Raw genomic sequence first — 15,111 nt, forward strand, 5'->3', positions numbered from 1 at the left:
ACACAGCGCTGCAAGTGTCCACTTCCAGATACTACAAAAAGAGTGTTTCAAACCTGCTCTATGAAAGTGAATGTTCAACTCTGTGACTTGAATGGAAACATCACAAAGCACTTTCTGAGAGTGCTTGTGTCTCGGTTTTATACGGAGATATTCCCATTTCCAACGAAATCGTCAAAGCTATCCAAATATCCACTTGCAGATACAACAAAAAGAGTGGTTCAAACGTGCTCTATAAAAAGAAAGTTTCAAGTCCGTTAGTTGAGGACACACATCAGAAATAAGTTTCTGAGAATGCTTCTGTCTTGTTTTCATGGGAAGATATTTCCTTCTTCGCCGTAGGCAAGAAAGCGTTGGAAATGTCCACTTCCAGATGCTACAAAAAGAGTGTTTCCAACCTGCTCTGTGACAGGGAATGTTCAACTCTGTGACTTGAATGCAATCGTCACAAAGAAGTTTCTGAGAATGCAGCTGTCCACTTTTTTTATGTAATCTCGTTTCCAACGAAATCCTCAGAGCTATCCAAATATCCACTTGCAGAATCTACAAAAAGAGTGTTTCAAAACTGCTGTATCAAAAGAAAGGTTCAACTCTGTTAGCTGAGGACACACATCGCAAATAAGTTTCTGAGAATGCTTCTGTCTTGTTTTTATGGGAAGATACTTCCTTTTTAACCACAAGCTTGATAGAGTTCAAAATGTCCACTTCCAGATACCACAAAAAGAGTGTTTCAAACCTGCTCTATGAAAGGGAATGTTCAACTCTGTGACTTGAATGGAAACATCACAAAGAAATTTCTGAGAATGCTTCTGTCTCGATTTTATAGGGAGATATTCCCGCTTCCAACGAAATCGTCAAAGCTATCCAAATATCCACTTGCAGATACAACAAAAAGAGTGGTTCAAACGTGCTCTATAAAAAGAAAGGTTCAAGTCGGTTAGTTGAGGACACACATCAGAAATAAGTTTCTGAGAATGCTTCTGTCTTGTTTTTATGGGAAGATATTACCTTCCTCGCCGTAGGCAAGAAAGCGTTGGAAATGTCCACTTCCAGATGCTACAAAAAGAGTGCTTCCAACCTGCTCTATGACAGGGAATGTTCAACTCTGTGACTTGAATGCAAACGTCACAAAGAAATTTCTGAGAATGCTGCTGTCCACTTTTTTTATGTAATCTCGTTTCCAACGAAATCCTCAGAGCTATCGAAATATCCACTTGCAGAATCTGCAAAAAGAGTGTTTCAAAACTGCTGTATCAAAAGAAAGGTTCAAGTCTGTTAGTTGAGGACACACATCGCAAATAAGTTTCTGAGAATGCTTCTGTCTTGTTTTTATGGGAAGATACTTCCTTTTTAACCACAGGCCTGATACCGTTCCAAATGTCCACTTCCAGATACTACAAAAGGAGTGTTTCAAACCTGCTCTATGAAAGGGAATGTTCAACTCTGTGACATGAATGCAAACATCAAAAAGGAGTTTCTGAGAATGCTGCTGTCTACTTTCTTTCTGTAATCCCGCTTCCAACGAAATCCTAAGTTCTATAGAAATATCCACTTGCAGATTCGATAAAAGGAGTGCTTCAAACCTGCTCTACTGATACATAGGTTCAACACTGTTACGTCAGTACATACAGCATAAACAAGTTTCTGAGATTGCTTCTAACTCGTTTTCATGGGAAGATATTTCGTTTTACACCGTAGGCCTCCAAGCGCTCCAAATGTCCACTTCTAGATACTACAAAAAGACTGTTTCAAACCTGCTCTATGAAAGGCAATGTTCAACTCTGTGACTTGAATGTAAACATCACAAAGATGTTTCTGAGAATGCTTCTGTCTAGATTTTCTATGAAGATATTCCCGTTTCCAACGAAATCCTCAAAGCTATCAAAATATCCACTTGCAAATTCTACAGAAAGAGTGTTTCAAAAGTGTTCTATCAAAAGAAAGGTTCAACTCTGTTTGTTGAGTACACAGATCACTAACATGATTCTGAGAATGCTTCTGTCTAGTTTTAATGGGAAGGTATTTCCTTTTCAAACATATGCCTGAAAGCGTTCCAAGTGTCCACTTCCAGATGCTACAAAACGATTGTTTCACACCTGCTCTATGAAAGGGAATTTTGAACTCTGTGACTTGAATGCAAACATCACAAAGAAGTTTCTGAGAATGCTGCTGTCTACTATTTATCTGTAATCCCGCTTCCAACGAAATCCTCAGTTTTATGGAAATATCCACTTGCAGATTCCAAAAAAAGAGTGTTTCACACGTGCTCTGTCAATAGAAAGGTTCAACGCTGTTAGTTGTGTAGATAGAGCATAAAAAAGTTTCTGAGATTGCTTCTATCTCGTTTTTAAGGGAAGATATTTCCTTTTTTACCATAGGCCACAAAGCGCTGTAAATGTCCACTTCCAGATACTACAAAAAGAGTGTTTGAAACCTGCTCTATGAAAGGGAATGTTCAACTCTGTGACTTAAATGGAAACATCACAAAGAAGTTTCTGAGAATGCTGCTGTCTACTTTTTATATGTAATCCCGTTTCCAACGAAATCCTCAGAGCTATCCAAATATCCACTTGCAGATTCTACAAAAAGAGTGTTTCAAATCTGCTGTGTCAAAAGAAAGGTTCAAGTCTGTTAGTTGAGGACACACAACACAAATAAGTTTCTGAGAATGCTTCCGTCTTGTTTTTATGCGACGATATTTCCTTTTGAACCATAGGCCTGCTACCGTTCCAAATGTCCACTTCCAGATACTACAAAAAGAGTGTTTCAAACCTGCTGTATGAAAGGGAATGTTCAACTCTGTGACTTGAATGCAAACATCACAAAGAAGTTTCTGAGAATGCTGCTCTCTACTTTTTATCTGTCATCCCGCTTCCAACGAAATCCTCAGTTCCATAGAAATATCCTCTTGCAGATTCCAAAAAAACAGTGTTTCACACCTACTCTATCAATAGAAAGGTTCAACACTGTTACTTCAGTACATACAGCATAAACAAGTTTCTGAGATTGCTTCTCTCTCGTTTTCATGGGAAGATATTTCCTTTTTTACCCTAGGCCACACAGCGCTGCAAATGTCCACTTCCAGATACTACAAAAAAGTGTTTCAAACCTGCTCTATGAAAGTGAATGTTCAACTCTGTGACTTGAATGGAGACATCACAAAGAAGTTTCTGAGAATGCTTCTGTCTCGATTTTATAGGGAGATATTCCCGTTTCCAACGAAATCGTCAAAGCTATCCAAATATCCACTTGCAGATACAACAAAAAGAGTGGTTCAAACGTGCTCTATAAAAAGAAAGTTTCAAGTCCGTTAGTTGAGGACACACATCAGAAATAAGTTTCTGAGAATGCTTCTGTCTTGTTTTTATGGGAAGATATTTCCTTCTTCGCCGTAGGCAAGAAAGCGTTGGAAATGTGCACTTCCAGATGCTACAAAAAGAATGTTTCCAACCTGCTCTATGACAGGGAATGTTCAACTCTGTGACTTGAATGCAAACGTCACAAAGAAGTCTCTGAGAATGCTGCTGTCCACTTTTTTTATGTAATCTCGTTTCCAACGAAATCCTCAGAGCTATCCAATATCCCCTTGCAGAATCTACAAAAAGAGTGTTTCAAAACTGCTGTATCAAAAGAAAGGTTCAAGTCTGTTAGTTGAGGACACACATCGCAAGTAAGTTTCTGAGAATGCTTCTGTCTTGTTTTTATGGGAAGATACTTCCTTTTTAACCACAGGCCTGATACCGTTCCAAATGTCCACTTCCAGATACTACAAAAAGAGTGTTTCAAACCTGCTCTATGAAAGGGAATGTTCAACTCTGTGACTTGAATGCAAACATCACAAAGGAGTTTCTGAGAATGCTGCTGTCTACTTTCTTTCTGTAATCCCGCTTCCAACGAAATCCTCAGTTCTATAGAAATATCCACTTGCAGATGCGATAAAAAGAGTGTTTCAAACCAGCTCTACTGATACATTGGTTCAACACTGTTACGTCAGTACATACAGCATAAACAAGTTTCTGAGATTGCTTCTACCTCGTTTTCATGGGAAGATATTTCGTTTTACACCGTAGGCCTCCAAGCACTCCAAATGTCCACTTCTAGATACTACAAAAAGACTGTTTCAAACCTGATCTATGAAAGGCAATGTTCAACTCTGTGACTTGAATGTAAACTTCACAAAGGTGTTTCTGAGAATGCTTCTGTCTAGATTTTCTATGAAGATATTCCCGTTTCCAACGAAATCCTCAAAGCTATCCAAATATCCACTTGCAAATTCTACAGAAAGAGTGTTTCAAAAGTGTTCTATCAAAAGAAAGGTTCAACTCTGTTTGTTGAGTACACAGATCACTAACATGATTCTGAGAATGCTTCTGTCTAGTTTTAATGGGAAGATATTTCCTTTTCAAACATATGCCTGAAAGCTTTCAAAGTGTCCACTTCCAGATGCTACAAAACGATTGTTTCACACCTGCTCTATGAAAGGGAATGTTGAACTCTGTGACTTGAATGCAAACATCACAAAGAAGTTTCTGAGAATGCTGCTGTCTACTATTTATCTGTAATCCCGCTTCCAACGAAATCCTCAGTTTTATAGAAATATCCACTTGCAGATTCCAAAAAAAGAGTGTTTCACACGTGCTCTGTCAACAGAAAGGTTCAACGCTGTTAGTTGTGTAGATAGAGCATAAACAAGTTTCTGAGATTGCTTCTATCTCGTTTTTAAGGGAAGATATTTCGTTCTACACCGTAGGCCTCCAAGGGCTCCAAATGTCCACTTCCAGATACTACAAAAAGACTGTTTGAAACCTGCTCTATGAAAGGGAATGTTCAACTCTGTGACTTAAATGGACACATCACAAAGAAGTTTCTGAGAATGCTGCTGTCTACTTTTTATATATAATCCCGTTTCCAACGAAATCCTCAGAGCTATCCAAATATCCACTTGCAGATTCTACAAAAAGAGTGTTTCAAAACTGCTGTGTCAAAAGAAAGGTGAAAGTCTGTTAGTTGAGGACACACAACACAAAATTTTCTAAGAATGCTTCCGTCTTGTTTTTATGCGACGATATTTCCTTTTGAACCATAGGCCTGGTACCGTTCCAAATGTCCACTTCCAGATACTACAAAAAGAGTGTTTCAAACCTGCTGTATGAAAGGGAATGTTCAACTCTGTGACTTGAATGCAAACATCACAAAGAAGTTTCTTAGAATGCTGATCTCTACTTTTTATCTGTCATCCCGCTTCCAACGAACTCCTCAGTTCAATAGAAATATCCTCTTGCAGATTCCAAAAAGCAGTGTTTCACACCTGCTGTATCAATAGAAAGGTTCAACACTGTTACTTCAGTGCCTACAGCATAAACAAGTTTCTGAGATTGCTTCTCTCTCGTTTTCATGGGAAGATATTTCCTTTTTTACCCTAGGCCACAAAGCGCTGCAAATGTCCACTTCCAGATACTACAAAAAGAGTGTTTCAAACCTGCTCTATGAAAGAGAATGTTCAACTCTGTGACTTGAATGGAAACATCACAAAGAAGTTTCTGAGAATGCTTCTGTCTCGATTTTATAGGGAGATATTCCCGTTTCCAACGAAATCTTCAAAGCTATCCAAATATCCACTTGCAGATACAACAAAAAGAGTGGTTCAAACGTGCTCTATAAAAAGAAAGGTTCAAGTCCGTTAGTTGAGGACACACATCAGAAATAAGTTTCTGAGAATGCTTCTGTCTTGTTTTTATGGGAAGATATTTCCTTCTTCGACGTAGGCAAGAAAGCGTTGGAAATGTCCACTTCCAGATGCTACAAAAAGAGTGTTTCCAACCTGCTCTATGACAGGGAATGTTCAACTCTGTGACTTCAATGCAAACGTCACAAAGAAGTTTCTGAGAATGCTGCTGTCCACATTTTTTATGTAATCCGGTTTCCAACGAAATCCTCAGAGCTATCCACATATCCACTTGCAGATTCTACAGAAAGAGTGTTTCAAAACTGCTGTATCAAAAGAAAGGTTCAAGTCTGTTAGTTGAGGACACACATCGCAAATAAGTTTCTGAGAATGCTTCTGTCTTGTTTTTATGGGAAGATACTTCCTTTTTAACCACAGGCCTGATACCGTTCCAAATGTCCACTTCCAGATACTACAAAAAGAGTGTTTCAAACCTGCTCTATGAAAGGGAATGTTCAACTCTGTGACTTGAATGCAAACATCACAAAGAGGTTTCTGAGAATGCTGCTGTCTACTTTCTTTCTGTAATCCCGCTTCCAACGAAATCCTCAGTTCTATAGAAATATCCACTTGCAGATTCGAAAAAAGAGTGTTTCAAACCTGCTCTACCGATACATAGGTTCAACACTGTTACGTCAGTACATACAGCATAAGCAAGTTTCTGAGATTGCTTCTACCTCGTTTTCATGGGAAGATATTTCGTTTTACACCGTAGGCCTCCAAGCGCTCCAAATGTCCACTTCTAGATACTACAAAAAGACTGTTTCAAACCTGCTCTATGAAAGGCAATGTTCAACTCTGTGACTTGAATGTAAACATCACAAAGATGTTTCTGAGAATGCTTCTGTCTAGATTTTCTATGAAGATATTCCCGTTTCCAACGAAATCCTCAAAGCTATCCAAATATCCACTTGCAAATTCTACAGAAAGAGTGTTTCAAAAGTGTTCTATCAAAAGAACGGTTCAACTCTGTTTGTTGAGTACACAGATCACTAACATGATTCTGAGAATGCTTCTGTCTAGTTTTAATGGGAAGATATTTCCTTTTCAAACATATGCCTGAAAGCGTTCCAAGTGTCCACTTCCAGATGCTACAAAACGACTGTTTCACACCTGCTCTATGAAAGGGAATGTTCAACTCTGTGACTTGAATGCAAACATCACAAAGAAGTTTCTGAGAATGCTGCTGTCTACTACTTATCTGTAATCCCGCTTCCAACGAAATCCTTAATTTTATAGAAATATCCACTTGCAGATTCCACAAAAAGAGTGTTTCACACGAGCTCTGTCAATAGAAAGGTTCAACACTGTTAGTTGTGTAGATAGAGCATAAACAAGTTTCTGAGATTGCTTCTATCTCGTTTTTATGGGAAGATATTTCCTTTTGTACCATAGGCCACAAAGCGCTGCAAATGTCCACTTCCAGATACTACAAAAAGAGTGTTTGAAACCTGCTCTATGAAAGGGAATGTTCAACTCTGTGACTTAAATGGAAACATCACAAAGAAGTTTCTGAGAATGCTGCTGTCTACTTTTTATATATAATCCCGTTTCCAACGAAATCCTCAGAGCTATCCAAATATCCACTTGCAGATTCTACAAAAAGAGTGTTTCAAACCTGCTGTGTCAAAAGAAAGGTGCAAGTCTGTTAGTTGAGGACACACAACACAAAATTTTCTATGAATGCTTCCGTCTTGTTTTTATGCGACGATATTTCCTTTTAACCATAGGCCTGGTACCGTTCCAAATGTCCACTTCCAGATACTACAAAAAGAGTGTTTCAAACCTGCTGTATGAAAGGGAATGTTCAACTCTGTGACTTGAATGCAAACATCACAAAGAAGTTTCTGAGAATGCTGATCTCTACTTTTTATCTCTCATCCCGCTTCCAACGAAATCCTCAGTTCAATAGAAATATCCTCTTGCAGATTCCAAAAAGCAGTGTTTCACACCTGCTCTATCAATAGAAAGGTTCAACACTGTTACCTCAGTGCCTACAGCATAAACAAGTTTCTGAGATTGCTTCTCTCTCGTTTTCATGGGAAGATATTTCCTTTTTTACCCTAGGCCACAAAGCGCTGCAAATGTCCACTTCCAGATACTAGAAAAAGAGTGTTTCAAGCCTGCTCTATGAAAGAGAATGTTCAACTCTGTGACTTGAATGGAAACATCACAAAGAAGTTTCTGAGAATGCTTCTGTCTCGATTTTATAGGGAGATATTCCCGTTTCCAACGAAATCGTCAAAGCTATCCAAATATCCACTTGCAGATACAACAAAAAGAGTGGCTCAAACGTGCTCTATAAAAAGAAAGGTTCAAGTCCGTTAGTTGAGGACACACATCAGAAATAAGTTTCTGAGAATGCTTCTGTCTTGTTTTTATGGGAAGATATTTCCCTATTCGCCGTAGGCAAGAAAGCGTTGGAAATGTGCACTTCCAGATGCTACAAAAAGAATGTTTCCAACCTGCTCTATGACAGGGAATGTTCAACTCTGTGACTTGAATGCAAACGTCACAAAGAAGTCTCTGAGAATGCTGCTGTCCACTTTTTTTATGTAATCTCGTTTCCAACGAAATCCTCAGAGCTATCCAAGTATCCCCTTGCAGAATCTACAAAAAGAGTGTTTCAAAACTGCTGTATCAAAAGAAAGGTTCAAGTCTGTTAGTTGAGGACACACATCGCAAGTAAGTTTCTGAGAATGCTTCTGTCTTGTTTTTATGGGAAGATACTTCCTTTTTAACCACAGGCCTGATACCGTTCCAAATGTCCACTTCCAGATACTACAAAAAGAGTGTTTCAAACCTGCTCTATGAAAGGGAATGTTCAACTCTGTGACTTGAATGCAAACATCACAAAGGAGTTTCTGAGAATGCTGCTGTCTACTTTCTTTCTGTAATCCCGCTTCCAACGAAATCCTCAGTTCTATAGAAATATCCACTTGCAGATGCGATAAAAAGAGTGTTTCAAACCAGCTCTACTGATACATTGGTTCAACACTGTTACGTCAGTACATACAGCATAAACAAGTTTCTGAGATTGCTTCTACCTCGTTTTCATGGGAAGATATTTCGTTTTACACCGTAGGCCTCCAAGCACTCCAAATGTCCACTTCTAGATACTACAAAAAGACTGTTTCAAACCTGATCTATGAAAGGCAATGTTCAACTCTGTGACTTGAATGTAAACTTCACAAAGGTGTTTCTGAGAATGCTTCTGTCTAGATTTTCTATGAAGATATTCCCGTTTCCAACGAAATCCTCAAAGCTATCCAAATATCCACTTGCAAATTCTACAGAAAGAGTGTTTCAAAAGTGTTCTATCAAAAGAAAGGTTCAACTCTGTTTGTTGAGTACACAGATCACTAACATGATTCTGAGAATGCTTCTGTCTAGTTTTAATGGGAAGATATTTCCTTTTCTAACATATGCCTGAAAGCTTTCAAAGTGTCCACTTCCAGATGCTACAAAACGATTGTTTCACACCTGCTCTATGAAAGGGAATGTTGAACTCTGTGACTTGAATGCAAACATCACAAAGAAGTTTCTGAGAATGCTGCTGTCTACTATTTATCTGTAATCCCGCTTCCAACGAAATCCTCAGTTTTATAGAAATATCCACTTGCAGATTCCAAAAAAAGAGTGTTTCACACGTGCTCTGTCAACAGAAAGGTTCAACGCTGTTAGTTGTGTAGATAGAGCATAAACAAGTTTCTGAGATTGCTTCTATCTCGTTTTTAAGGGAAGATATTTCGTTCTACACCGTAGGCCTCCAAGGGCTCCAAATGTCCACTTCCAGATACTACAAAAAGACTGTTTGAAACCTGCTCTATGAAAGGGAATGTTGAACTCTGTGACTTAAATGGACACATCACAAAGAAGTTTCTGAGAATGCTGCTGTCTACTTTTTATATATAATCCCGTTTCCAACGAAATCCTCAGAGCTATCCAAATATCCACTTGCAGATTCTACAAAAAGAGTGTTTCAAAACTGCTGTGTCAAAAGAAAGGTGAAAGTCTGTTAGTTGAGGACACACAACACAAAATTTTCTAAGAATGCTTCCGTCTTGTTTTTATGCGACGATATTTCCTTTTGAACCATAGGCCTGGTACCGTTCCAAATGTCCACTTCCAGATACTACAAAAAGAGTGTTTCAAACCTGCTGTATGAAAGGGAATGTTCAACTCTGTGACTTGAATGCAAACATCACAAAGAAGTTTCTTAGAATGCTGATCTCTACTTTTTATCTGTCATCCCGCTTCCAACGAACTCCTCAGTTCAATAGAAATATCCTCTTGCAGATTCCAAAAAGCAGTGTTTCACACCTGCTGTATCAATAGAAAGGTTCAACACTGTTACTTCAGTGCCTACAGCATAAACAAGTTTCTGAGATTGCTTCTCTCTCGTTTTCATGGGAAGATATTTCCTTTTTTACCCTAGGCCACAAAGCGCTGCAAATGTCCACTTCCAGATACTACAAAAAGAGTGTTTCAAACCTGCTCTATGAAAGAGAATGTTCAACTCTGTGACTTGAATGGAAACATCACAAAGAAGTTTCTGAGAATGCTTCTGTCTCGATTTTATAGGGAGATATTCCCGTTTCCAACGAAATCTTCAAAGCTATCCAAATATCCACTTGCAGATACAACAAAAAGAGTGGTTCAAACGTGCTCTATAAAAAGAAAGGTTCAAGTCCGTTAGTTGAGGACACACATCAGAAATAAGTTTCTGAGAATGCTTCTGTCTTGTTTTTATGGGAAGATATTTCCTTCTTCGACGTAGGCAAGAAAGCGTTGGAAATGTCCACTTCCAGATGCTACAAAAAGAGTGTTTCCAACCTGCTCTATGACAGGGAATGTTCAACTCTGTGACTTCAATGCAAACGTCACAAAGAAGTTTCTGAGAATGCTGCTGTCCACATTTTTTATGTAATCCGGTTTCCAACGAAATCCTCAGAGCTATCCACATATCCACTTGCAGATTCTACAGAAAGAGTGTTTCAAAACTGCTGTATCAAAAGAAAGGTTCAAGTCTGTTAGTTGAGGACACACATCGCAAATAAGTTTCTGAGAATGCTTCTGTCTTGTTTTTATGGGAAGATACTTCCTTTTTAACCACAGGCCTGATACCGTTCCAAATGTCCACTTCCAGATACTACAAAAAGAGTGTTTCAAACCTGCTCTATGAAAGGGAATGTTCAACTCTGTGACTTGAATGCAAACATCACAAAGAGGTTTCTGAGAATGCTGCTGTCTACTTTCTTTCTGTAATCCCGCTTCCAACGAAATCCTCAGTTCTATAGAAATATCCACTTGCAGATTCGAAAAAAGAGTGTTTCAAACCTGCTCTACCGATACATAGGTTCAACACTGTTACGTCAGTACATACAGCATAAGCAAGTTTCTGAGATTGCTTCTACCTCGTTTTCATGGGAAGATATTTCGTTTTACACCGTAGGCCTCCAAGCGCTCCAAATGTCCACTTCTAGATACTACAAAAAGACTGTTTCAAACCTGCTCTATGAAAGGCAATGTTCAACTCTGTGACTTGAATGTAAACATCACAAAGATGTTTCTGAGAATGCTTCTGTCTAGATTTTCTATGAAGATATTCCCGTTTCCAACGAAATCCTCAAAGCTATCCAAATATCCACTTGCAAATTCTACAGAAAGAGTGTTTCAAAAGTGTTCTATCAAAAGAACGGTTCAACTCTGTTTGTTGAGTACACAGATCACTAACATGATTCTGAGAATGCTTCTGTCTAGTTTTAATGGGAAGATATTTCCTTTTCAAACATATGCCTGAAAGCGTTCCAAGTGTCCACTTCCAGATGCTACAAAACGACTGTTTCACACCTGCTCTATGAAAGGGAATGTTCAACTCTGTGACTTGAATGCAAACATCACAAAGAAGTTTCTGAGAATGCTGCTGTCTACTACTTATCTGTAATCCCGCTTCCAACGAAATCCTTAATTTTATAGAAATATCCACTTGCAGATTCCACAAAAAGAGTGTTTCACACGAGCTCTGTCAATAGAAAGGTTCAACACTGTTAGTTGTGTAGATAGAGCATAAACAAGTTTCTGAGATTGCTTCTATCTCGTTTTTATGGGAAGATATTTCCTTTTGTACCATAGGCCACAAAGCGCTGCAAATGTCCACTTCCAGATACTACAAAAAGAGTGTTTGAAACCTGCTCTATGAAAGGGAATGTTCAACTCTGTGACTTAAATGGAAACATCACAAAGAAGTTTCTGAGAATGCTGCTGTCTACTTTTTATATATAATCCCGTTTCCAACGAAATCCTCAGAGCTATCCAAATATCCACTTGCAGATTCTACAAAAAGAGTGTTTCAAACCTGCTGTGTCAAAAGAAAGGTGCAAGTCTGTTAGTTGAGGACACACAACACAAAATTTTCTATGAATGCTTCCGTCTTGTTTTTATGCGACGATATTTCCTTTTAACCATAGGCCTGGTACCGTTCCAAATGTCCACTTCCAGATACTACAAAAAGAGTGTTTCAAACCTGCTGTATGAAAGGGAATGTTCAACTCTGTGACTTGAATGCAAACATCACAAAGAAGTTTCTGAGAATGCTGATCTCTACTTTTTATCTCTCATCCCGCTTCCAACGAAATCCTCAGTTCAATAGAAATATCCTCTTGCAGATTCCAAAAAGCAGTGTTTCACACCTGCTCTATCAATAGAAAGGTTCAACACTGTTACCTCAGTGCCTACAGCATAAACAAGTTTCTGAGATTGCTTCTCTCTCGTTTTCATGGGAAGATATTTCCTTTTTTACCCTAGGCCACAAAGCGCTGCAAATGTCCACTTCCAGATACTAGAAAAAGAGTGTTTCAAGCCTGCTCTATGAAAGAGAATGTTCAACTCTGTGACTTGAATGGAAACATCACAAAGAAGTTTCTGAGAATGCTTCTGTCTCGATTTTATAGGGAGATATTCCCGTTTCCAACGAAATCGTCAAAGCTATCCAAATATCCACTTGCAGATACAACAAAAAGAGTGGCTCAAACGTGCTCTATAAAAAGAAAGGTTCAAGTCCGTTAGTTGAGGACACACATCAGAAATAAGTTTCTGAGAATGCTTCTGTCTTGTTTTTATGGGAAGATATTTCCCTATTCGCCGTAGGCAAGAAAGCGTTGGAAATGTGCACTTCCAGATGCTACAAAAAGAATGTTTCCAACCTGCTCTATGACAGGGAATGTTCAACTCTGTGACTTGAATGCAAACGTCACAAAGAAGTCTCTGAGAATGCTGCTGTCCACTTTTTTTATGTAATCTCGTTTCCAACGAAATCCTCAGAGCTATCCAAGTATCCCCTTGCAGAATCTACAAAAAGAGTGTTTCAAAACTGCTGTATCAAAAGAAAGGTTCAAGTCTGTTAGTTGAGGACACACATCGCAAGTAAGTTTCTGAGAATGCTTCTGTCTTGTTTTTATGGGAAGATACTTCCTTTTTAACCACAGGCCTGATACCGTTCCAAATGTCCACTTCCAGATACTACAAAAAGAGTGTTTCAAACCTGCTCTATGAAAGGGAATGTTCAACTCTGTGACTTGAATGCAAACATCACAAAGGAGTTTCTGAGAATGCTGCTGTCTACTTTCTTTCTGTAATCCCGCTTCCAACGAAATCCTCAGTTCTATAGAAATATCCACTTGCAGATGCGATAAAAAGAGTGTTTCAAACCAGCTCTACTGATACATTGGTTCAACACTGTTACGTCAGTACATACAGCATAAACAAGTTTCTGAGATTGCTTCTACCTCGTTTTCATGGGAAGATATTTCGTTTTACACCGTAGGCCTCCAAGCACTCCAAATGTCCACTTCTAGATACTACAAAAAGACTGTTTCAAACCTGATCTATGAAAGGCAATGTTCAACTCTGTGACTTGAATGTAAACTTCACAAAGGTGTTTCTGAGAATGCTTCTGTCTAGATTTTCTATGAAGATATTCCCGTTTCCAACGAAATCCTCAAAGCTATCCAAATATCCACTTGCAAATTCTACAGAAAGAGTGTTTCAAAAGTGTTCTATCAAAAGAAAGGTTCAACTCTGTTTGTTGAGTACACAGATCACTAACATGATTCTGAGAATGCTTCTGTCTAGTTTTAATGGGAAGATATTTCCTTTTCTAACATATGCCTGAAAGCTTTCAAAGTGTCCACTTCCAGATGCTACAAAACGATTGTTTCACACCTGCTCTATGAAAGGGAATGTTGAACTCTGTGACTTGAATGCAAACATCACAAAGAAGTTTCTGAGAATGCTGCTGTCTACTATTTATCTGTAATCCCGCTTCCAACGAAATCCTCAGTTTTATAGAAATATCCACTTGCAGATTCCAAAAAAAGAGTGTTTCACACGTGCTCTGTCAACAGAAAGGTTCAACGCTGTTAGTTGTGTAGATAGAGCATAAACAAGTTTCTGAGATTGCTTCTATCTCGTTTTTAAGGGAAGATATTTCGTTCTACACCGTAGGCCTCCAAGGGCTCCAAATGTCCACTTCCAGATACTACAAAAAGACTGTTTGAAACCTGCTCTATGAAAGGGAATGTTGAACTCTGTGACTTAAATGGACACATCACAAAGAAGTTTCTGAGAATGCTGCTGTCTACTTTTTATATATAATCCCGTTTCCAACGAAATCCTCAGAGCTATCCAAATATCCACTTGCAGATTCTACAAAAAGAGTGTTTCAAAACTGCTGTGTCAAAAGAAAGGTGAAAGTCTGTTAGTTGAGGACACACAACACAAAATTTTCTAAGAATACTTCCGTCTTGTTTTTATGCGACGATATTTCCTTTTGAACCATAGGCCTGGTACCGTTCCAAATGTCCACTTCCAGATACTACAAAAAGAGTGTTTCAAACCTGCTGTATGAAAGGGAATGTTCAACTCTGTGACTTGAATGCAAACATCACAAAGAAGTTTCTTAGAATGCTGATCTCTACTTTTTATCTGTCATCCCGCTTCCAACGAACTCCTCAGTTCAATAGAAATATCCTCTTGCAGATTCCAAAAAGCAGTGTTTCACACCTGCTGTATCAATAGAAAGGTTCAACACTGTTACTTCAGTGCCTACAGCATAAACAAGTTTCTGAGATTGCTTCTCTCTCGTTTTCATGGGAAGATATTTCCTTTTTTACCCTAGGCCACAAAGCGCTGCAAATGTCCACTTCCAGATACTACAAAAAGAGTGTTTCAAACCTGCTCTATGAAAGAGAATGTTCAACTCTGTGACTTGAATGGAAACATCACAAAGAAGTTTCTGAGAATGCTTCTGTCTCGATTTTATAGGGAGATATTCCCGTTTCCAACGAAATCTTCAAAGCTATCCAAATATCCACTTGCAGATACAACAA

Source organism: Pan paniscus, chromosome 11, assembly GCF_029289425.2.
Source record: "Pan paniscus chromosome 11, NHGRI_mPanPan1-v2.0_pri, whole genome shotgun sequence".
Classification (NCBI taxonomy): domain Eukaryota; kingdom Metazoa; phylum Chordata; class Mammalia; order Primates; family Hominidae; genus Pan; species Pan paniscus.